The sequence below is a fragment of the Delphinapterus leucas genome, chromosome 19, assembly GCF_059928025.1.
Source record: "Delphinapterus leucas isolate spDelLeu-1000000601 "Yukka" chromosome 19, BTC_Dleu_Yukka2, whole genome shotgun sequence".
Classification (NCBI taxonomy): domain Eukaryota; kingdom Metazoa; phylum Chordata; class Mammalia; order Artiodactyla; family Monodontidae; genus Delphinapterus; species Delphinapterus leucas.
In genome coordinates, this window is record NC_143147.1 from 28,540,769 (window position 1) to 28,561,146 (window position 20,378).

The 20,378-nt window shown below is 77.0% G+C and overlaps 19 non-coding genes across 19 annotated transcripts; all 19 read left to right on the plus strand.

Annotated features, from left to right (window-relative positions):
* The first annotated feature begins 725 nt into the window (after positions 1–725).
* Positions 726–844, plus strand: LOC149745219 (5S ribosomal RNA). Its single transcript, XR_016389756.1, has one exon. It is a non-coding gene; the product is annotated as a 5S ribosomal RNA (ribosomal RNA).
* A 934-nt stretch (positions 845–1,778) lies between these two features.
* On the plus strand, positions 1,779–1,897 carry LOC149745220 (5S ribosomal RNA). The gene has a single exon (XR_016390637.1). It is a non-coding gene; the product is annotated as a 5S ribosomal RNA (ribosomal RNA).
* A 934-nt stretch (positions 1,898–2,831) lies between these two features.
* LOC149745221 (5S ribosomal RNA) lies at positions 2,832–2,950 on the plus strand. Its single transcript, XR_016390638.1, has one exon. It is a non-coding gene; the product is annotated as a 5S ribosomal RNA (ribosomal RNA).
* Positions 2,951–3,884: 934 nt separating this feature from the next.
* On the plus strand, positions 3,885–4,003 carry LOC149745222 (5S ribosomal RNA). Its single transcript, XR_016390640.1, has one exon. It is a non-coding gene; the product is annotated as a 5S ribosomal RNA (ribosomal RNA).
* A 934-nt stretch (positions 4,004–4,937) lies between these two features.
* Positions 4,938–5,056, plus strand: LOC149745223 (5S ribosomal RNA). Its single transcript, XR_016389617.1, has one exon. It is a non-coding gene; the product is annotated as a 5S ribosomal RNA (ribosomal RNA).
* Positions 5,057–5,987: 931 nt separating this feature from the next.
* Positions 5,988–6,107, plus strand: LOC149745224 (5S ribosomal RNA). Its single transcript, XR_016390399.1, has one exon. It is a non-coding gene; the product is annotated as a 5S ribosomal RNA (ribosomal RNA).
* Positions 6,108–7,039: 932 nt separating this feature from the next.
* LOC149745225 (5S ribosomal RNA) lies at positions 7,040–7,158 on the plus strand. Its single transcript, XR_016390111.1, has one exon. It is a non-coding gene; the product is annotated as a 5S ribosomal RNA (ribosomal RNA).
* A 932-nt stretch (positions 7,159–8,090) lies between these two features.
* Positions 8,091–8,209, plus strand: LOC149745226 (5S ribosomal RNA). The gene has a single exon (XR_016389696.1). It is a non-coding gene; the product is annotated as a 5S ribosomal RNA (ribosomal RNA).
* Positions 8,210–9,142: 933 nt separating this feature from the next.
* Positions 9,143–9,261, plus strand: LOC149745227 (5S ribosomal RNA). Its single transcript, XR_016390087.1, has one exon. It is a non-coding gene; the product is annotated as a 5S ribosomal RNA (ribosomal RNA).
* A 934-nt stretch (positions 9,262–10,195) lies between these two features.
* Positions 10,196–10,315, plus strand: LOC149745228 (5S ribosomal RNA). The gene has a single exon (XR_016390395.1). It is a non-coding gene; the product is annotated as a 5S ribosomal RNA (ribosomal RNA).
* Positions 10,316–11,248: 933 nt separating this feature from the next.
* On the plus strand, positions 11,249–11,368 carry LOC149745229 (5S ribosomal RNA). Its single transcript, XR_016390422.1, has one exon. It is a non-coding gene; the product is annotated as a 5S ribosomal RNA (ribosomal RNA).
* A 932-nt stretch (positions 11,369–12,300) lies between these two features.
* Positions 12,301–12,419, plus strand: LOC149745230 (5S ribosomal RNA). Its single transcript, XR_016390147.1, has one exon. It is a non-coding gene; the product is annotated as a 5S ribosomal RNA (ribosomal RNA).
* Positions 12,420–13,350: 931 nt separating this feature from the next.
* Positions 13,351–13,469, plus strand: LOC149745231 (5S ribosomal RNA). The gene has a single exon (XR_016390641.1). It is a non-coding gene; the product is annotated as a 5S ribosomal RNA (ribosomal RNA).
* Positions 13,470–14,404: 935 nt separating this feature from the next.
* On the plus strand, positions 14,405–14,523 carry LOC149745232 (5S ribosomal RNA). The gene has a single exon (XR_016389962.1). It is a non-coding gene; the product is annotated as a 5S ribosomal RNA (ribosomal RNA).
* Positions 14,524–15,457: 934 nt separating this feature from the next.
* Positions 15,458–15,576, plus strand: LOC149745233 (5S ribosomal RNA). The gene has a single exon (XR_016390642.1). It is a non-coding gene; the product is annotated as a 5S ribosomal RNA (ribosomal RNA).
* A 921-nt stretch (positions 15,577–16,497) lies between these two features.
* Positions 16,498–16,616, plus strand: LOC149745234 (5S ribosomal RNA). The gene has a single exon (XR_016389779.1). It is a non-coding gene; the product is annotated as a 5S ribosomal RNA (ribosomal RNA).
* A 933-nt stretch (positions 16,617–17,549) lies between these two features.
* Positions 17,550–17,668, plus strand: LOC149745235 (5S ribosomal RNA). The gene has a single exon (XR_016389998.1). It is a non-coding gene; the product is annotated as a 5S ribosomal RNA (ribosomal RNA).
* Positions 17,669–18,601: 933 nt separating this feature from the next.
* On the plus strand, positions 18,602–18,720 carry LOC149745236 (5S ribosomal RNA). The gene has a single exon (XR_016390643.1). It is a non-coding gene; the product is annotated as a 5S ribosomal RNA (ribosomal RNA).
* A 932-nt stretch (positions 18,721–19,652) lies between these two features.
* Positions 19,653–19,772, plus strand: LOC149745237 (5S ribosomal RNA). Its single transcript, XR_016390297.1, has one exon. It is a non-coding gene; the product is annotated as a 5S ribosomal RNA (ribosomal RNA).
* The last annotated feature ends 606 nt before the right edge of the window (positions 19,773–20,378 follow it).

A 20,378-nucleotide genomic window follows, 5' to 3' on the forward strand; every position in this document is an offset into this window, starting at 1 on the left:
TGCCTGGCCCGGACCCAGGCTCCGCCGCGGGCCCGGTTGCCGTCCCTTCGGCCAGCGAGCCCCTCGACCTGCACCTGGCCGCCCCCACCGGCGCCCCGCCCCGGGGCCGCCACCTGTGTGCCGGTGGGTGTGTCCCTCCACAGCTCCCTCCGGCAAAAGCCCCGCCCCCCGCCGTGTCGCCGCCGCGGCCGGGTGCGGGAGCGGGATCGAGGGCAGGGGCCGCTTCCCCGGGCCTGCCGGCCGCCAGGGGCGGGCTCCTGAGCTCGGCGGGTGGTGTGTGGGCAAGGGTGGCCTCGCCGGGGCTGAGGGGCCGTGGCGACACGATGGTGGCTCCCAGTGGCTTCGGGCCAGCTGCTGTCGGGCAGGAGGGCCGGCCCGGGCTGCGGCTGGGCGGCGCCTAGCGCCGCGTGGGCGGGCAGGGGCGATGCCCAAGGGACCGCGGGCCCCGGGCCCTGAAGCCTCCGGGGCCACGTCCCTGTGAGCGACGGGCCGGATCTTGGGCGGGGCGCCAAGCGCCGAAGGGTTCGCTGGGTCACGCCCGCCCTCGGCTGGGAGGGGGTGGCCAAACCCTCCGCCTCCGCCACCGCCCGGTACCCGAGACCTCCGTTCCCCCTGCCTGGGCGGGCGACGGGGTCCTGCCGGGGCGGGCTGACCGCCAGGCTGGCGATGAGGCGCAAGCGCCAGCGAAAGTGGGCCTCAAGAGGCAGCCCGCCGTCCCCGCCCCCGTCTACGGCCATACCACCCTGAACGCGCCCGATCTCGTCTGATCTCGGAAGCTAAGCAGGGTCGGGCCTGGTTAGTACTTGGATGGGAGACCGCCTGGGAATACCGGGTGTTGTAGGCTTTTTGCCTCCCGCTCCGCCTTCTCCTTTAACTCGCCCGCGGGCGGTGGCCGCCGGCTCCGCCCGCGCCGGGGCCCCGCTGCAGGCCCCGCCTCCTCAGGCCCCTCCCACCACGGCGCGCGCGCCGGAGGGGGCGCTCCCCGCCGGCCCGGCCCGCCAGGCGGCCAGAAGGCGGCCCTGGAAGGCAGCCGCACCCCAGACGACCCCGGGGTGCCTGGCCCGGACCCAGGCTCCGCCGCGGGCCCGGTTGCCGTCCCTTCGGCCAGCGAGCCCCTCGACCTGCACCTGGCCGCCCCCACCGGCGCCCCGCCCCGGGGCCGCCACCTGTGTGCCGGTGGGTGTGTCCCTCCACAGCTCCCTCCGGCAAAAGCCCCGCCCCCCGCCGTGTCGCCGCCGCGGCCGGGTGCGGGAGCGGGATCGAGGGCAGGGGCCGCTTCCCCGGGCCTGCCGGCCGCCAGGGGCGGGCTCCTGAGCTCGGCGGGTGGTGTGCGGGCAAGGGTGGCCTCGCCGGGGCTGAGGGGCCGTGCCGACACGATGGTGGCTCCCAGTGGCTTCGGGCCAGCTGCTGTCGGGCAGGAGGGCCGGCCCGGGCTGCGGCTGGGCGGCGCCTAGCGCCGCGTGGGCGGGCAGGGGCGATGCCCAAGGCACCGCGGGCCCCGGGCCCTGAAGCCTCCGGGGCCACGTCCCTGTGAGCGACGGGCCGGATCTTGGGCGGGGCGCCAAGCGCCGAAGGGTTCGCTGGGTCACGCCCGACCTCGGCTGGGAGGGGGTGGCCAAACCCTCCGCCTCCGCCACCGCCCGGTACCCGAGACCTCCGTTCCCCCTGCCTGGGCGGGCGACGGGGTCCTGCCGGGGCGGGCTGACCGCCAGGCTGGCGGTGAGGCGCAAGCGCCAGCGAAAGTGGGCCTCACGAGGCAGCCCGCCGTCCCCGCCCCCGTCTACGGCCATACCACCCTGAACGCGCCCGATCTCGTCTGATCTCGGAAGCTAAGCAGGGTCGGGCCTGGTTAGTACTTGGATGGGAGACCGCCTGGGAATACCGGGTGCTGTAGGCTTTTTGCCTCCCGCTCCGCCTTCTCCTTTAACTCGCCCGCGGGCGGTGGCCGCCGGCTCCGCCCGCGCCGGGGCCCCGCTGCAGGCCCCGCCTCCTCAGGCCCCTCCCACCACGGCGCGCGCGCCGGAGGGGGCGCTCCCCGCCGGCCCGGCCCGCCAGGCGACCAGAAGGCGGCCCTGGAAGGCAGCCGCACCCCAGACGCCCCCGGGGTGCCTGGCCCGGACCCAGGCTCCGCCGCGGGCCCGGTTGCCGTCCCTTCGGCCAGCGAGCCCCTCGACCTGCACCTGGCCGCCCCCACCGGCGCCCCGCCCCGGGGCCGCCACCTGTGTGCCGGTGGGTGTGTCCCTCCACAGCCCCCTCCGGCAAAAGCCCCGCCCCCCGCCGTGTCGCCGCCGCGGCCGGGTGCGGGAGCGGGATCGAGGGCAGGGGCCGCTTCCCCGGGCCTGCCGGCCGCCAGGGGCGGGCTCCTGAGCCCGGCGGGTGGTGTGCGGGCAAGGGTGGCCTCGCCGGGGCTGAGGGGCCGTGGCGACACGATGGTGGCTCCCAGTGGCTTCGGGCCAGCTGCTGTCGGGCAGGAGGGCCGGCCCGGGCTGCGGCTGGGCGGCGCCTAGCGCCGCGTGGGCGGGCAGGGGCGATGCCCAAGGGACCGCGGGCCCCGGGCCCTGAAGCCTCCGGGGCCACGTCCCTGTGAGCGACGGGCCGGATCTTGGGCGGGGCGCCAAGCGCCGAAGGGTTCGCTGGGTCACGCCCGCCCTCGGCTGGGAGGGGGTGGCCAAACCCTCCGCCTCCGCCACCGCCCGGTACCCGAGACCTCCGTTCCCCCTGCCTGGGCGGGCGACGGGGTCCTGCCGGGGCGGGCTGACCGCCAGGCTGGCGGTGAGGCGCAAGCGCCAGCGAAAGTGGGCCTCAAGAGGCAGCCCGCCGTCCCCGCCCCCGTCTACGGCCATACCACCCTGAACGCGCCCGATCTCGTCTGATCTCGGAAGCTAAGCAGGGTCGGGCCTGGTTAGTACTTGGATGGGAGACCGCCTGGGAATACCGGGTGCTGTAGGCTTTTTGCCTCCCGCTCCGCCTTCTCCTTTAACTCGCCCGCGGGCGGTGGCCGCCGGCTCCGCCCGCGCCGGGGCCCCGCTGCAGGCCCCGCCTCCTCAGGCCCCTCCCACCACGGCGCGCGCGCCGGAGGGGGCGCTCCCCGCCGGCCCGGCCCGCCAGGCGGCCAGAAGGCGGCCCTGGAAGGCAGCCGCACCCCAGACGACCCCGGGGTGCCTGGCCCGGACCCAGGCTCCGCCGCGGGCCCGGTTGCCGTCCCTTCGGCCAGCGAGCCCCTCGACCTGCACCTGGCCGCCCCCACCGGCGCCCCGCCCCGGGGCCGCCACCTGTGTGCCGGTGGGTGTGTCCCTCCACAGCTCCCTCCGGCAAAAGCCCCGCCCCCCGCCGTGTCGCCGCCGCGGCCGGGTGCGGGAGCGGGATCGAGGGCAGGGGCCGCTTCCCCGGGCCTGCCGGCCGCCAGGGGCGGGCTCCTGAGCTCGGCGGGTGGTGTGTGGGCAAGGGTGGCCTCGCCGGGGCTGAGGGGCCGTGGCGACACGATGGTGGCTCCCAGTGGCTTCGGGCCAGCTGCTGTCGGGCAGGAGGGCCGGCCCGGGCTGCGGCTGGGCGGCGCCTAGCGCCGCGTGGGCGGGCAGGGGCGATGCCCAAGGGACCGCGGGCCCCGGGCCCTGAAGCCTCCGGGGCCACGTCCCTGTGAGCGACGGGCCGGATCTTGGGCGGGGCGCCAAGCGCCGAAGGGTTCGCTGGGTCACGCCCGCCCTCGGCTGGGAGGGGGTGGCCAAACCCTCCGCCTCCGCCACCGCCCGGTACCCGAGACCTCCGTTCCCCCTGCCTGGGCGGGCGACGGGGTCCTGCCGGGGCGGGCTGACCGCCAGGCTGGCGATGAGGCGCAAGCGCCAGCGAAAGTGGGCCTCAAGAGGCAGCCCGCCGTCCCCGCCCCCGTCTACGGCCATACCACCCTGAACGCGCCCGATCTCGTCTGATCTCGGAAGCTAAGCAGGGTCGGGCCTGGTTAGTACTTGGATGGGAGACCGCCTGGGAATACCGGGTGCTGTAGGCTTTTTGCCTCCCGCTCCGCCTTCTCCTTTAACTCGCCCGCGGGCGGTGGCCGCCGGCTCCGCCCGCGCCGGGGCCCCGCTGCAGGCCCCGCCTCCTCAGGCCCCTCCCACCACGGCGCGCGCGCCGGAGGGGGCGCTCCCCGCCGGCCCGGCCCGCCAGGCGGCCAGAAGGCGGCCCTGGAAGGCAGCCGCACCCCAGACGACCCCGGGGTGCCTGGCCCGGACCCAGGCTCCGCCGCGGGCCCGGTTGCCGTCCCTTCGGCCAGCGAGCCCCTCGACCTGCACCTGGCCGCCCCCACCGGCGCCCCGCCCCGGGGCCGCCACCTGTGTGCCGGTGGGTGTGTCCCTCCACAGCTCCCTCCGGCAAAAGCCCCGCCCCCCGCCGTGTCGCCGCCGCGGCCGGGTGCGGGAGCGGGATCGAGGGCAGGGGCCGCTTCCCCGGGCCTGCCGGCCGCCAGGGGCGGGCTCCTGAGCTCGGCGGGTGGTGTGCGGGCAAGGGTGGCCTCGCCGGGGCTGAGGGGCCGTGGCGACACGATGGTGGCTCCCAGTGGCTTCGGGCCAGCTGCTGTCGGGCAGGAGGGCCGGCCCGGGCTGCGGCTGGGCGGCGCCTAGCGCCGCGTGGGCGGGCAGGGGCGATGCCCAAGGCACCGCGGGCCCCGGGCCCTGAAGCCTCCGGGGCCACGTCCCTGTGAGCGACGGGCCGGATCTTGGGCGGGGCGCCAAGCGCCGAAGGGTTCGCTGGGTCACGCCCGCCCTCGGCTGGGAGGGGGTGGCCAAACCCTCCGCCTCCGCCACCGCCCGGTACCCGAGACCTCCGTTCCCCCTGCCTGGGCGGGCGACGGGGTCCTGCCGGGGCGGGCTGACCGCCAGGCTGGCGGTGAGGCGCAAGCGCCAGCGAAAGTGGGCCTCAAGAGGCAGCCCGCCGTCCCCGCCCCCGTCTACGGCCATACCACCCTGGACGCGCCCGATCTCGTCTGATCTCGGAAGCTAAGCAGGGTCGGGCCTGGTTAGTACTTGGATGGGAGACCGCCTGGGAATACCGGGTGCTGTAGGCTTTTTGCCTCCCGCTCCGCCTTCTCCTTTAACTCGCCCGCGGGCGGTGGCCGCCGGCTCCGCCCGCGCCGGGGCCCCGCTGCAGGCCCCGCCTCCTCAGGCCCCTCCCACCACGGCGCGCGCGCCGGAGGGGGCGCTCCCCGCCGGCCCGGCCCGCCAGGCGACCAGAAGGCGGCCCTGGAAGGCAGCCGCACCCCAGACGCCCCCGGGGTGCCTGGCCCGGACCCAGGCTCCGCCGCGGGCCCGGTTGCCGTCCCTTCGGCCAGTGAGCCCCTCGACCTGCACCTGGCCGCCCCCACCGGCGCCCCGCCCCGGGGCCGCCACCTGTGTGCCGGTGGGTGTGTCCCTCACAGCTCCCTCCGGCAAAAGCCCCGCCCCCGCCGTGTCGCCGCCGCGGCCGGGTGCGGGAGCGGGATCGAGGGCAGGGGCCGCTTCCCCGGGCCTGCCGGCCGCCAGGGGCGGGCTCCTGAGCTCGGCGGGTGGTGTGCGGGCAAGGGTGGCCTCGCCGGGGCTGAGGGGCCGTGGCGACACGATGGTGGCTCCCAGTGGCTTCGGGCCAGCTGCTGTCGGGCAGGAGGGCCGGCCCGGGCTGCGGCTGGGCGGCGCCTAGCGCCGCGTGGGCGGGCAGGGGCGATGCCCAAGGCACCGCGGGCCCCGGGCCCTGAAGCCTCCGGGGCCACGTCCCTGTGAGCGACGGGCCGGATCTAGGGCGGGGCGCCAAGCGCCGAAGGGTTCGCTGGGTCACGCCTGCCCTCGGCTGGGAGGGGGTGGCCAAACCCTCCGCCTCCGCCACCGCCCGGTACCCGAGACCTCCGTTCCCCCTGCCTGGGCGGGCGACGGGGTCCTGCCGGGGCGGGCTGACCGCCAGGCTGGCGGTGAGGCGCAAGCGCCAGCGAAAGTGGGCCTCAAGAGGCAGCCCGCCGTCCCCGTCCCGTCTACGGCCATACCACCCTGAACGCGCCCGATCTCGTCTGATCTCGGAAGCTTAAGCAGGGTCGGGTCTGGTTAGTACTTGGATGGGAGACCGCCTGGGAATACCGGGTGCTGTAGGCATTTTGCCTCCCGCTCCGCCTTCTCCTTTAACTCGCCCGCGGGTGGTGGCCGCCGGCTCCGCCCGCGCCGGGGCCCCGCTGCAGGCCCCGCCTCCTCAGGCCCCTCCCACCACGGCGCGCGCGCCGGAGGGGGCGCTCCCCGCCGGCCCGGCCCGCCAGGCGGCCAGAAGGCGGCCCTGGAAGGCAGCCGCACCCCAGACGCCCCCGGGGTGCCTGGCCCGGACCCAGGCTCCGCCGCGGGCCCGGTTGCCGTCCCTTCGGCCAGCGAGCCCCTCGACCTGCACCTGGCCGCCCCCACCGGCGCCCCGCCCCGGGGCCGCCACCTGTGTGCCGGTGGGTGTGTCCCTCCACAGCTCCCTCCGGGAAAAGCCCCGCCCCCGCCGTGTCGCCGCCGCGGCCGGGTGCGGGAGCGGGATCGAGGGCAGGGGCCGCTTCCCCGGGCCTGCCGGCCGCCAGGGGCGGGCTCCTGAGCTCGGCGGGTGGTGTGCGGGCAAGGGTGGCCTCGCCGGGGCTGAGGGGCCGTGGCGACACGATGGTGGCTCCCAGTGGCTTCGGGCCAGCTGCTGTCGGGCAGGAGGGCCGGCCCGGGCTGCGGCCGGGCGGCGCCTAGCGCCGCGTGGGCGGTCAGGGGCGATGCCCAAGGGACCGCGGGCCCCGGGCCCTGAAGCCTACGGGGCCACGTCCCTGTGAGCGACGGGCCGGATCTTGGGCGGGGCGCCAAGCGCCGAAGGGTTCGCTGGGTCACGCCCGCCCTCGGCTGGGAGGGGGTGGCCAAATCCTCCGCCTCCGCCACCGCCCGGTACCCGAGACCTCCGTTCCCCCTGCCTGGGCGGGCGACGGGGTCCTGCCGGGGCGGGCTGACCGCCAGGCTGGCGGTGAGGCGCAAGCGCCAGCGAAAGTGGGCCTCAAGAGGCAGCCCGCCGTCCCCGTCCCGTCTACGGCCATACCACCCTGAACGCGCCCGATCTCGTCTGATCTCGGAAGCTAAGCAGGGTCGGGCCTGGTTAGTACTTGGATGGGAGACCGCCTGGGAATACGGGGTGCTGTAGGCTTTTTGCCTCCCGCTCCGCCTTCTCCTTTAACTCGCCCGCGGGCGGTGGCCGCCGGCTCCGCCCGCGCCGGGGCCCCGCTGCAGGCCCCGCCTCCTCAGGCCCCTCCCACCACGGCGCGCGCGCCGGAGGGGGCGCTCCCCGCCGGCCTGGCCCGCCAGGGGGCCAGAAGGCGGCCCTGGAAGGCAGCCGCACCCCAGACGCCCCCGGGGTGCCTGGCCCGGACCCAGGCTCCGCCGCGGGCCCGGGTGCCGTGCCTTCGGCCAGCGAGCCCGTCGACCTGCACCTGGCCGCCCCCTCCGGCGCCCCGCCCCGGGGCCGCCACCTGTGTGCCGGTGGGTGTGTCCCTCCACAGCTCCCTCCGGCAAAAGCCCCGCCCCCGCCGTGTCGCCGCCGCGGCCGGGTGCGGGAGCGGGATCGAGGGCAGGGGCCGCTTCCCCGGGCCTGCCGGCCGCCAGGGGCGGGCTCCTGAGCTCGGCGGGTGGTGTGCGGGCAAGGGTGGCCTCGCCGGGGCTGTGGGGCCGTGGCGACACGATGGTGGCTCCCAGTGGCTTCGGGCCAGCTGCTGTCGGGCAGGAGGGCCGGCCCGGGATGCGGCCGGGCGGCGCCTAGCGCCGCGTGGTCGGGCAGGGGCGATGCCCAAGGGACCGCGGGCCCCGGGCCCTGAAGCCTCCGGGGCCACGTCCCTGTGAGCGACGGGCCGGATCTTGGGCGGGGCGCCAAGCGCCGAAGGGTTCGCTGGGTCACGCCCGCCCTCGGCTGGGAGGGGGTGGCCAAACCCTCCGCCTCCGCCACCGCCCGGTACCCGAGACCTCCGTTCCCCCTGCCTGGGCGGGCGACGGGGTCCTGCCGGGGCGGGCTGACCGCCAGGCTGGCGGTGAGGCGCAAGCGCCAGCGAAAGTGGGCCTCAAGAGGCAGCCCGCCGTCCCCGTCCCGTCTACGGCCATACCACCCTGAACGCGCCCGATCTCGTCTGATCTCGGAAGCTAAGCAGGGTCGGGCCTGGTTAGTACTTGGATGGGAGACCGCCTGTGAATACCGGGTGCTGTAGGCTTTTTGCCTCCCGCTCCGCCTTCTCCTTGAACTCGCCCGCGGGCGCTGGCCGCCGGCTCCGCCCGCGCCGGGGCTCCGCTGCAGGCCCCGCCTCCTCAGGGCCCTCGCACCACGGCGCGCGCGCCAGAGGGGGCGCTCCCCGCCGGCCCGGCCCGCCAGGCGGCCAGAAGGCGGCCCTGGAAGGCAGCCGCACCCCAGACGCCCCCGGGGTGCCTGGCCCGGACCCAGGCTCCGCCGCGGGCCCGGTTGCCGTCCCTTCGGCCAGCGAGCCCCTCGACCTGCACCTGGCCGCCCCCACCGGCGCCCCGCCCCGGGGCCGCCACCTGTGTGCCGGTGGGTGTGTCCCTCCACAGCTCCCTCCGGCAAAAGCCCCGCCCCCCGCCGTGTCGCCGCCGCGGCCGGGTGCGGGAGCGGGATCCAGGGCAGGGGCCGCTTCCCCGGGCCTGCCGGCCGCCAGGGGCGGGTTCCTGAGCTCGGCGGGTGGTGTGCGGGCAAGGGTGGCCTCGCCGGGGCTGAGGGGCCGTGGCGACACGATGGTGGCTCCCAGTGGCTTCGGGCCAGCTGCTGTCGGGCAGGAGGGCCGGCCCGGGCTGCGGCCGGGCGGCGCCTAGCGCCGCGTGGGCGGGCAGGGGCGATGCCCAAGGGACCGCGGGCCCCGGGCCCTGAAGCCTCCGGGGCCACGTCCCTGTGAGCGACGGGCGGGATCTTGGCGGGGCGCCAAGCGCCGAAGTGTTCGCTGGGTCACGCCCGCCCTCGGCTGGGAGGGGGTGGCCAAACCCTCCGCCTCCGCCACCGCCCGGTACCCGAGACCTCCGTTCCCCCTGCCTGGGCGGGCGACGGGGTCCTGCCGGGGCGGGCTGACCGCCAGGCTGGCGGTGAGGCGCAAGCGCCAGCGAAAGTGGGCCTCAAGAGGCAGCCCGCCGTCCCCGCCCCCGTGTACGGCCATACCACCCTGAACGCGCCCGATCTCGTCTGATCTCGGAAGCTAAGCAGGGTCGGGCCTGGTTAGTACTTGGATGGGAGACCGCCTGGGAATACCGGGTGCTGTAGGCTTTTTGCCTCCCGCTCCGCCTTCTCCTTTAACTCGCCCGCGGGCGGTGGCCGCCGGCTCCGCCCGCGCCGGGGCCCCGCTGCAAGCCCCGCCTCCTCAGGCCCCTCCCACCACGGCGCGCGCGCCGGAGGGGGCGCTCCCCGCCGTCCCGGCCCGCCAGGCGGCCAGAAGGCGGCCCTGGAAGGCAGCCGCACCCCAGACGCCCCCGGGGTGCCTGGCCCGGACCCAGGCTCCGCCGCGGGCCCGGTTGCCGTGCCTTCGGCCAGCGAGCCCCTCGACCTGCACCTGGCCGCCCCCACCGGCGCCCCGCCCCGGGGCCGCCACCTGTGTGCCGGTGGGTGTGTCCCTCCACAGCTCCCTCCGGCAAAAGCCCCGCCCCCCGCCGTGTCGCCGCCGCGGCCGGGTGCGGGAGCGGGATCGAGGGCCGGGGCCGCTTCCCCGGGCCTGCCGGCCGCCAGGGGCGGGCTACTGAGCCCGGCGGGTGGTGTGCGGGCAAGGGTGGCCTCGCCGGGGCTGAGGGGCCGTGGCGACACGATGGTTGCTCCCAGTGGCTTCGGGCAAGCTGCTGTCGGGCAGGAGGGCCGGCCCGGGCTGCGGCTGGGCGGCTCCTAGCGCCGCGTGGGCGGGCAGGGGCGATGCCCAAGGGACCGCGTGCCCCGGGCCCTGAAGCCTCCGGGGCCATGTCCCTGTGAGCGACGGGCGGGATCTTGGGCGGGGCGCCAGGCGCCGAAGGGTTCGCTGGGTCACGCCCGCCCTCAGCTGGGAGGGGGTGGCCAAACCCTCCGCCTCCGCCACCGCCCGGTACCCGAGACCTCCGTTCCCCCTGCCTGGGCGGGCGACGGGGTCCTGCCGGGGCGGGCTGACCGCCAGGCTGGCGGTGAGGCGCAAGCGCCAGCGAAAGTGGGCCTCAAGAGGCAGCCCGCCGTCCCCGCCCCCGTCTACGGCCATACCAACCTGAACGCGCCCGATCTCGTCTGATCTCGGAAGCTTAAGCAGGGTCGGGCCTGGTTAGTACTTGGATGGGAGACCGCCTGGGAATACCGGGTGCTGTAGGCTTTTTGCCTCCCGCTCCGCCTTCTCCTTTACTCGCCCGCGAGTGGTGGCCGCCGGCTCCGCCCGCGCCGGGGCCCCGCTGCAGGCCCCTCCTCCTCAGGCCCCTCCCACCACGGCGCGAGCGCCGGAGGAGGCGCTCCCCGCCGGCCCGGCCCGCCAGGCGGCCAGAAGGCGGCCCTGGAAGGCAGCCGCACCCCAGACGCCCCCAGGGTGCCTGGCCCGGACCCAGGCTCCGCCGCGGGCCCGGTTGCCGTCCCTTCGGCCAGCGAGCTCCTCGACCTGCACCTGGCCGCCCCCACCGGCGCCCCGCCCCGGGGCCGCCACCTGTGTGCCGGTGGGTGTGTCCCTCCACAGCTCCCTCCGGCAAAAGCCCCGCCCCCCGCCGTGTCGCCGCCACGGCCGGGTGCGGGAGCGGGATCGAGGGCAGGGGCCGCTTCCCCGGGCCTGCCGGCCGCCAGGGGCGGGCTCCTGAGCTGGGCGGGTGGTGTGCGGGCAAGGGTGGCCTCGCCGGGGCTGAGGGGCCGTGGCGACACGATGGTGGCTCCCAGTGGCTTCGGGCCAGCTGCTGTCGGGCAGGAGGGACGGCCCGGGCTGCGGCTGGGCGGCGCCTAGCGCCGCGTGGGCGGGCAGGGGCGATGCCCAAGGGACCGCGGGCCCCGGGCCCTGAAGCCTCCGGGGCCACGTCCCTGTGAGCGACGGGCCGGATCTTGGGCGGGGCGCCAAGCGCCGAAGGGTTCGCTGGGTCACGCCCGCCCTCGGCTGGGAGGGGGTGGCCAAACCCTCCGCCTCCGCCACCGCCCAGTACCCGAGACCTCCGTTCCCCCTGCCTGGGCGGGCGACGGGGTCCAGCCGGGGCGGGCTGACCGCCAGGCTGGCGGTGAGGCGCAAGCGCCAGCGAAAGTGGGCCTCAAGAAGCAGCCCGCCGTCCCCGCCCCCGTCTACGGCCATACCACCCTGAACGCGCCCGATCTCGTCTGATCTCGGAAGCTTAAGCAGGGTCGGGCCTGGTTAGTACTTGGATGGGAGAACGCCTGGGAATACCGGGTGCTGTAGGCTTTTTGCCTCCCGCTCCGCCTTCTCCTTTACTCTCCCGCGGGCGGTGGCCGCCGGCTCCGCCCGCGCCGGGGCCCCGCTGCAGGCCCCTCCTCCTCAGGCCCCTCCCACCACGGCGCGAGCGCCGGAGGGGGCGCTCCCCGCCGGCCCGGGCGGCCAGGCGGCCAGAAGGCGGCCCTGGAAGGCAGCCGCACCCCAGACGCCCCCGGGGTGCCTGGCCCGGACCCAGGCTCCGCCGCGGGCCCGGTTGCCGTCCCTTCGGCCAGCGAGCCCCTCGACCTGCACCTGGCCGCCCCCACCGGCGCCCCGCCCCGGGGCCGCCACCTGTGTGCCGGTGGGTGTGTCCCTCCACAGCTCCCTCCGGCAAAAGCCCCGCCCCCTGCCGTGTCGCCGCCGCGGCCGGGTGCGGGAGCGGGATCGAGGGCAGGGGCCGCTTCCCCGGGCCTGCCGGCCGCCAGGGGCGGGCTCCTGAGCTCGGCGGGTGGTGTGCGGGCAAGGGTGGCCTCGTCGGGGCTGAGGGGCCGTGGCGACACGATGGTGGCTCCCAGTGGCTTCGGGCCAGCTGCTGTCGGGCAGGAGGGCCGGCCCGGGCTGCGGCTGGGCGGCGCCTAGCGCCGCATGGGCGGGCAGGGGCGATGCCCAAGGGACCGCGGGCCCCGGGCCCTGAAGCCTCCGGGGCCACGTCCCTGTGAGCGACGGGCCGGATCTTGGGCGGGGCGCCAAGCGCCGAAGGGTTCGCTGGGTCACGCCCGCCCTCGGCTGGGAGGGGGTGGCCAAACCCTCCGCCTCCGCCACCGCCCGGTACCCGAGACCTCCGTTCCCCCTGCCTGGGCGGGCGACGGGGTCCTGCCGGGGCGGGCTGACCGCCAGGCTGGCGGTGAGGCGCAAGCGCCAGGGAAAGTGGGCCTCAAGAGGCAGCCCGCCGTCCCCGTCCCGTCTACGGCCATACCACCCTGAACGCGCCCGATCTCGTCTGATCTCGGAAGCTAAGCAGGGTCGGGCCTGGTTAGTACTTGGATGGGAAACCGCCTGGGAATACCGGGTGCTGTAGGGTTTTTGCCTCCCGCTCCGCCTTCTCCTTTAACTCGCCCGCGGGCGGTGGCCGCCGGCTCCTCCCGCGCCGGGGCCCCGCTGCAGGCCCCGCCTCCTCAGGCCCCTCCCACCACGGCGCGCGCGCCGGAGGGGGCGCTCCCCGCCGGCCCGGCCCGCCAGGCGGCCAGAAGGCGGCCCTGGAAGGCAGCCGCACCCCAGACGCCCCCGGGGTGCCTGGCCCGGACCCAGGCTCCGCCGCGGGCCCGGTTGCCGTCCCTTCGGCCAGCGAGCCCCTCGACCTGCACCTGGCCGCCCCCACCGGCGCCCCGCCCCGGGGCCGCCACCTGTGTGCCGGTGGGTGTGTCCCTCCACAGCTCCCTCCGGCAAAAGCCCCGCCCCCGCCGTGTCGCCGCCGCTGCCGGGTGCGGGAGCGGGATCGAGGGCAGGGGCCGGTTCCCCGGGCCTGCCGGCCGCCAGGGGCGGGCTCCTGAGCTCGGCGGGTGGTGTGCGGGCAAGGGTGGCCTCGCCGGGGCTGAGGGGCCGTTGCGATACGATGGTGGCTCCCAGTGGCTTCGGGCCAGCTGCTGTCGGGCAGGAGGGCCGGCCCGGGCTGCGGCTGGGCGGCGCCTAGCGCCGCGTGGGCGGGCAGGGGCGATGCCCAAGGGACCGCGGGCCCCGGGCACTGAAGCCTCCGGGGCCACGTCCCTGTGAGCGACGGGCGGGATATTGGCGGGGCGCCAAGCGCCGAAGGGTTCGCTGGGTCACGCCGCCCTCGGCTGGGAGGGGGTGGCCAAACCCTCCGCCTCCGCCACCGCCCGGTACCCGAGACCTCCGTTCCCCCTGCCTGGGCGGGCGACGGGGTCCTGCCGGGGCGGGCTGACCGCCAGGCTGGCGGTGAGGCGCAAGCGCCAGCGAAAGTGGGCCTCAAGAGACAGCCCGCCGTCCCCGCCCCCGTCTACGGCCATACCACCCTGAACGCGCCCGATCTCGTCTGATCTCGGAAGCTAAGCAGGGTCGGGCCTGGTTAGTACTTGGATGGGAGACCGCCTGGGAATACCGGGTGCTGTAGGCTTTTTGCCTCCCGCTCCGCCTTCTCCTTTAACTCGCCCGCGGGCGGTGGCCGCCGGCTCCGCCCGCGCCGGGGCCCCGCTGCAGGCCCCGCCTCCTCAGGCCCCTCCCACCACGGCGCGCGCGCCGGAGGGGGCGCTCCCCGCCGGCCCGGCCCGCCAGGCGGCCAGAAGGCGGCCCTGGAAGGCAGCCGCACCCCAGACGCCCCCGGGGTGCCTGGCCCGGACCCAGGCTCCGCCGCGGGCCCGGTTGCCGTCCCTTCGGCCAGCGAGCCCCTCGACCTGCACCTGGCCGCCCCCACCGGCGCCCCGCCCCGGGGCCGCCACCTTTGTGCCGGTGGGTGTGTCCCTCCACAGCTCCCTCCGGCAAAAGCCCCGCCCCCCGCCGTGTCGCCGCCGCGGCCGGGTGCGGGAGCGGGATCCAGGGCAGGGGCCGCTTCCCAGGGGCCTGCCGGCCGCCAGGGGCGGGCTCCTGAGCTCGGCGGGTGGTGTGCGGGCAAGGGTGGCCTCGCCGGGGCTGAGGGGCCGTGGCGACACGATGGTGGCTCCCAGTGGCTTCGGGCCAGCTGCTGTCGGGCAGGAGGGCCGGACCGGGCTGCGGATGGGCGGCGCCTAGCGCCGCGTGGGCGGGCAGGGGCGATGCCCAAGGGACCGCGGGCCCCGGGCCCTGAAGCCTCCGGGGCCACGTCCCTGTGAGCGACGGGCCGGATCTTGGGCGGGGCGCCAAGCGCCGAAGGGTTCGCTGGGTCACGCCCGCCCTCGGCTGGGAGGGGGTGGCCAAACCCTCCGCCTCCGCCACCGCCCGGTACCCGAGACCTCCGTTCCCCCTGCCTGGGCGGGCGACGGGGTCCTGCCGGGGCGGGCTGACCGCCAGGCTGGCGGTGAGGCGCAAGCGCCAGCGAAAGTGGGCCTCAAGAGGCAGCCCGCCGTCCCCGCCCCTGTCTACGGCCATACTACCCTGAACGCGCCCGATCTCGTCTGATCTCGGAAGCTAAGCAGGGTCGGGCCTGGTTAGTACTTGGATGGGAGACCGCCTGGGAATACCGGGTGCTGTAGGCATTTTGCCTCCCGCTCCGCCTTCTCCTTTAACTCGCCCGCGGGCGGTGGCCGCCGGCTCCGCCCGCGCCGGGGCCCCGCTGCAGGCCCCGCCTCCTCAGGCCCCTCCCACCACGGCGCGCGCGCCGGAGGGGGCGCTCCCCGCCGGCCCGGCCCGCCAGGCGGCCAGAAGGCGGCCCTGGAAGGCAGCCGCACCCCAGACGCCCCCGGGGTGCCTGGCCCGGACCCAGGCTCCGCCGCGGGCCCGGTTGCCGTCCCTTCGGCCAGCGAGCCCGTCGACCTGCACCTGGCCGCCCCCACCGGCGCCCCGCCACGGGGCCGCCACCTGTTTGCCGGTGGGTGTGTCCCTCCACAGCTCCCTCCGTCAAAAGCCCCGCCCCCCGCCGTGTCGCCGCCGCTGCCGGGTGCGGGAGCGGGATCGAGGGCAGGGGCCGCTTCCCCGGGCCTGCCGGCCGCCAGGGGCGGGCTCCTGATCTCGGCGGGTGGTGTGCGGGCAAGGGTGGCCTCGCCGGGGCTGAGGGGCCGTGGCGACACGATGGTGGCTCCCAGTGGCTTCGGGCCAGCTGCTGTCGGGCAGGAGGGCCGGCCCGGGTTGCGGCTGGGCGGCGCCTAGCGCAGCGTGGGCGGGCCGGGGCGATGCCCAAGGGACCGCGGGCCCCGGGCCCTGAAGCCTCCGGGGCCACGTCCATGTGAGCGACGGGCCGGATCTTGGGCGGGGCGCCAAGCGCGGAAGGGTTCGCTGGGTCACGCCCGCCCTCGGCTGGGAGGGGGTGGCCAAACCCTCCGCCTCCGCCACCGCCCGGTACCCGAGACCTCCGTTCCCCCTGCCTGGGCGGGCGACGGGGTCCTGCCGGGGCGGGCTGACCGCCAGGCTGGCGGTGAGGCGCAAGCGCCAGCGAAAGTGGGCCTCAAGAGGCAGCCCGCCGTCCCCGCCCCCGTCTACGGCCATACCACCCTGAACGCGCCCGATCTCGTCTGATCTCGGAAGCTAAGCAGGGTCGGGCCTGGTTAGTACTTGGATGGGAGACCGCCTGGGAATACCGGGTGCTGTAGGCTTTTTGCCTCCCGCTCCGCCTTCTCCTTTAACTCGCCCGCGGGCGGTGGCCGCCGGCTCGGCCCGCGCCGGGGCCCCGCTGCAGGCCCCGCCTCCTCAGGCCCCTCCCACCACGGCGCGCGCGCCGGAGGGGGCGCTCCCCGCCGGCCCAGCCAGAAGGCGGCCCTGGAAGGCAGCCGCACCCCAGACGCCCCCGGGGTGCCTGGCCCGGACCCAGGCTCCGCCGCGGGCCCGGTTGCCGTCCCTTCGGCCAGCGAGCCCCTCGACCTGCACCTGGCCGCCCCCACCGGCGCCCCGCCCCGGGGCCGCCACCTGTGTGCCGGTGGGTGTGTCCCTCCACAGCTCCCTCCGGCAAAAGCCCCGCCCCCCGCCGTGTCGCCGCCGCGGCCGGGTGCGGGAGCGGGATCGAGGGCAGGGGCTGCTTCCCCGGGCCTGCCGGCCGCCAGGGGCGGGCTCCTGAGCCCGGCAGGTGGTGTGCGGGCAAGGGTGGCCTCGCCGGGGCTGAGGGGCCGTGGCGACACGATGGTGGCTCCCAGTGGCTTCGGGCCAGCTGCTGTCGGGCAGGAGGGCCGGCCCGGGTTGCGGCTGGGCGGCGCCTAGCGCCGCGTGGGCGGGCAGGGGCGATGCCCAAGGGACCGCGGGCCCCGGGCACTGAAGCCTCCGGGGCCACGTCCCTGTGAGCGACGGGCGGGATCTTGGCGGGGCGCCAAGCGCCGAAGGGTTCGCTGGGTCACGCCCGCCCTCGGCTGGGAGGGGGTGGCCAAACCCTCCGCCTCCGCCACCGCCCGGTACCCGAGACCTCCGTTCCCCCTGCCTGGGCGGGCGACGGGGTCCTGCCGGGGCGGGCTGACCGCCAGGCTGGCGGTGAGGCGCAAGCGCCAGCCAAAGTGGGCCTCAAGAGGCAGCCCGCCGTCCCCGCCCCCGTCTACGGCCATACTACCCTGAACGCGCCCGATCTCGTCTGATCTCGGAAGCTAAGCAGGGTCGGGCCTGGTTAGTACTTGGATGGGAGACCGCCTGGGAATACCGGGTGCTGTAGGCTTTTTGCCTCCCGCTCCGCCTTCTCCTTTAACTCGCCCGCGGGCGGTGGCCGCCGGCTCCGCCCGCGCCGGGGCCCCGCTGCAGGCCCCGCCTCCTCAGGCCCCTCCCACCACGGCACGCGCGCCGGAGGGGGCGCTCCCCGCCGGCCCGGCCCGCCAGGCGGCCAGAAGGCGGCCCTGGAAGGCAGCCGCACCCCAGACGCCCCCGGGGTGCCTGGCCCGGACCCAGGCTCCGCCGCGGGCCCGGTTGCCGTCCCTTCGGCCAGCGAGCCCGTCGACCTGCACCTGGCCGCCCCCACCGGCGCCCCGCCCCGGGGCCGCCACCTGTGTGCCGGTGGCTGTGTCCCTCCACAGCTCCCTCCGGCAAAAGCCCCGCCCCCCGCCGTGTCGCCGCCGCTGCCGGGTGCGGGAGCGGGATCGAGGGCAGGGGCCGCTTCCCCGGGCCTGCCGGCCGCCAGGGGCGGGCTCCTGAGCTCGGCGGGTGGTGTGCGGGCAAGGGTGGCCTCGCCGGGGCTGAGGGGCCGTGGCGACACGATGGTGGCTCCCAGTGGCTTCGGGCCAGCTGCTGTCGGGCAGGAGGGCCGGCCCGGGTTGCGGCTGGGCGGCGCCTAGCGCCGCGTGGGCGGGCAGGGGCGATGCCCAAGGGACCGCGGGCCCCGGGCATTGAAGCCTCCGGGGCCACGTCCCTGTGAGCGACGGGCGGGATCTTGGCGGGGCGCCAAGCGCCGAAGGGTTCGCTGGGTCACGCCCGCCCTCGGCTGGGAGGGGGTGGCCAAACCCTCCGCCTCCGCCACCGCCCGGTACCCGAGACCTCCGTTCCCCCTGCCTGGGCGGGCGACGGGGTCCTGCCGGGGCGGGCTGACCGCCAGGCTGGCGGTGAGGCGCAAGCGCCAGCGAAAGTGGGCCTCAAGAGGCAGCCCGCCGTCCCCGCCCCCGTCTACGGCCATACCACCCTGAACGCGCCCGATCTCGTCTGATCTCGGAAGCTAAGCAGGGTCGGGCCTGGTTAGTACTTGGATGGGAGACCGCCTGGGAATACCGGGTGCTGTAGGGTTTTTGCCTCCCGCTCCGCCTTCTCCTTTAACTCGCCCGCGGGCGGTGGCCGCCGGCTCCGCCCGCGCCCGGGTCCCGCTGCAGGCCCCGCCTCCTCAGGCCCCTCCCACCACGGCGCGCGCGCCGGAGGGGGCGCTCCCCGCCAGCCCGGCCCGCCAGGCGGCCAGAAGGCGGCCCTGGAAGGCAGCCGCACCCCAGACGCCCCCGGGGTGCCTGGCCCAGACCCAGGCTCCGCCGCGGGCCCGATTGCCGTGCCTTCCGCCAGCGAGCCCCTCGACCTGCACCTGGCCGCCACCACCGGCGACCCGCCCCGGGGCCGCCACCTGTGTGCCGGTGGGTGTGTCCCTCCACAGCTCCCTCCGGCAAAAGCCCCGCCCCCCGCCGTGTCGCCGCCGCGGCCGGGTGCGGGAGCGGGATCGAGGGCAGGGGCCGCTTCCCCTGGCCTGCCGTCCGCCAGGGGCGGGCTACTGAGCCCGGCGGGTGGTGTGCGGGCAAGGGTGGCCTCGCCGGGGCTGAGGGGCCGTGGCGACACGATGGTGGCTCCCAGTGGCTTCGGGCCAGCTGCTGTCGGGCAGGAGGGCCGGCCCGGGCTGCGGCCGGGCGGCGCCTAGCGCCGCGTGGGCGGACAGGGGCGATGCCCAAGGGACCGCGGGCCCCGGGCCCTGAAGCCTCCGGGGCCACGTCCCTGTGAGCGACGGGCCGGATCTTGGGCGGGGCGCCAAGCGCCGAAGGGTTCGCTGGGTCACGCCCGCCCTCGGCTGGGAGGGGGTGGCCAAACCCTCCGCCTCCGCCACCGCCCGGTACCCGAGACCTCCGTTCCCCCTGCCTGGGCGGGCGACGGGGTCCTGCCGGGGCGGGCTGACCGCCAGGCTGGCGGTGAGGCGCAAGCGCCAGCGAAAGTGGGCCTCAAGAGGCAGCCCGCCGTCCCCGTCCCGTCTACGGCCATACCACCCTGAACGCGCCCGATCTCGTCTGATCTCGGAAGCTAAGCAGGGTCGGGCCTGGTTAGTACTTGGATGGGAGACCGCCTGGGAATACCGGGTGCTGTAGGCTTTTTGCCTCCCGCTCCGCCTTCTCCTTGAACTCGCCCGCGGGCGGTGGCCGCCGGCTCCGCCCGCGCCGGGGCTCCGCTGCAGGCCCCGCCTCCTCAGGCCCCTCGCACCACGGCGCGCGCGCCGGAGGGGGCGCTCCCCGCCGGTCCGGCCCGCCAGGCGGCCAGAAGGCGGCCCTGGAAGGCAGCCGCACCCCAGATGCCCCCGGGGTGCCTGGCCCGGACCCAGGCTCCGCCGCGGGCCCGGTTGCCGTGCCTTCGGCCAGCGAGCCCGTCGACCTGCACTTGGCCGCCCCCACCGGCGCCCCGCCCCGGGGCCGCCACCTGTGTGCCGGTGGGTGTGTCCCTCCACAGCTCCCTCCGGCAAAAGCCCCGCCCCCGCCGTGTCGCCGCCGCGGCCGGGTGCGGGAGCGGGATCGAGGGCAGGGGCCGCTTCCCCGGGCCTGCCGGCCCCCAGGGGCGGGCTCCTGAGCTCGGCGGGTGGTGTGCGGGCAAGGGTGGCCTCGCCGGGGCTGAGGGGCCGTGGCGACACGATGGTGGCTCCCAGTGGCTTCGGGCCAGCTGCTGCCGGGCAGGAGGGCCGGCCCGGGCTGCGGCCGGGCGGCGCCTAGCGCCGCGTGGGCGGGCAGGGGCGATGCCCAAGGGACCGTGGGCCCCGGGCCCTGAAGCCTCCGGGGCCACGTCCCTGTGAGCGACGGGCGGGATCTTGGCGGGGCGCCAAGCGCCGAAGGGTTCGCTGGGTCACGCCCGCCCTCGGCTGGGAGGGGGTGGCCAAACCCTCCGCCTCCGCCACCGCCCGGTACCCGAGACCTCCGTTCCCCCTGCCTGGGCGGGCGACGGGGTCCTGCCGGGGCGGGCTGACCGCCAGGCTGTCGGTGAGGCGCAAGCGCCAGCGAAAGTGGGCCTCAAGAGGCAGCCCGCCGTCCCCGCCCCCGTCTACGGCCATACCACCCTGAACGCGCCCGATCTCGTCTGATCTCGGAAGCTTAAGCAGGGTCGGGCCTGGTTAGTACTTGGATGGGAGACCGCCTGGGAATACCGGGTGCTGTAGGCTTTTTGCCTCCCGCTCCGCCTTCTCCTTTACTCGCCCGCGGGCGGTGGCCGCCGGCTCCGCCCGCGCCGGGGCCCCGCTGCAGGCCCCTCCTCCTCAGGCCCCTCCCACCACGGCGCACGCGCCGGAGGGGGCGCTCCCCGCCGGCCCGGCCCGCCAGGCGGCCAGAAGGCGGCCCTGGAAGGCAGCCGCACCCCAGACGCCCCCAGGGTGCCTGGCCCGGACCCAGGCTCCGCCGTGGGCCCGGTTGCCGTCCCTTCGGCCAGCGAGCCCCTCGACCTGCACCTGGCCGCCCCCTCCGGCGCCCCGCCCCGGGGCCGCCACCTGTGTGCCGGTGGGTGTGTCCCTCCACAGCTCCCTCCGGCAAAAGCCCCGCCCCCCGCCGTGTCGCCGGCGCGGCCGGGTGCGGGAGCGGGATCGAGGGCAGGGGCCTCTTCCCCGGGCCTGCCGGCCGCCAGGGGCGGGCTCCTGAGCTCGGCGGGTGGTGTGCGGGCAAGGGTGGCCTCGCCGGGGCTGAGGGGCCGTGGCGACACGATGGTGGCTCCCAGTGGTTTCGGGCCAGCTGCTGTCGGGCAGGAGGGCCGCCCCGGGCTGCGGCTGGGCGGCGCC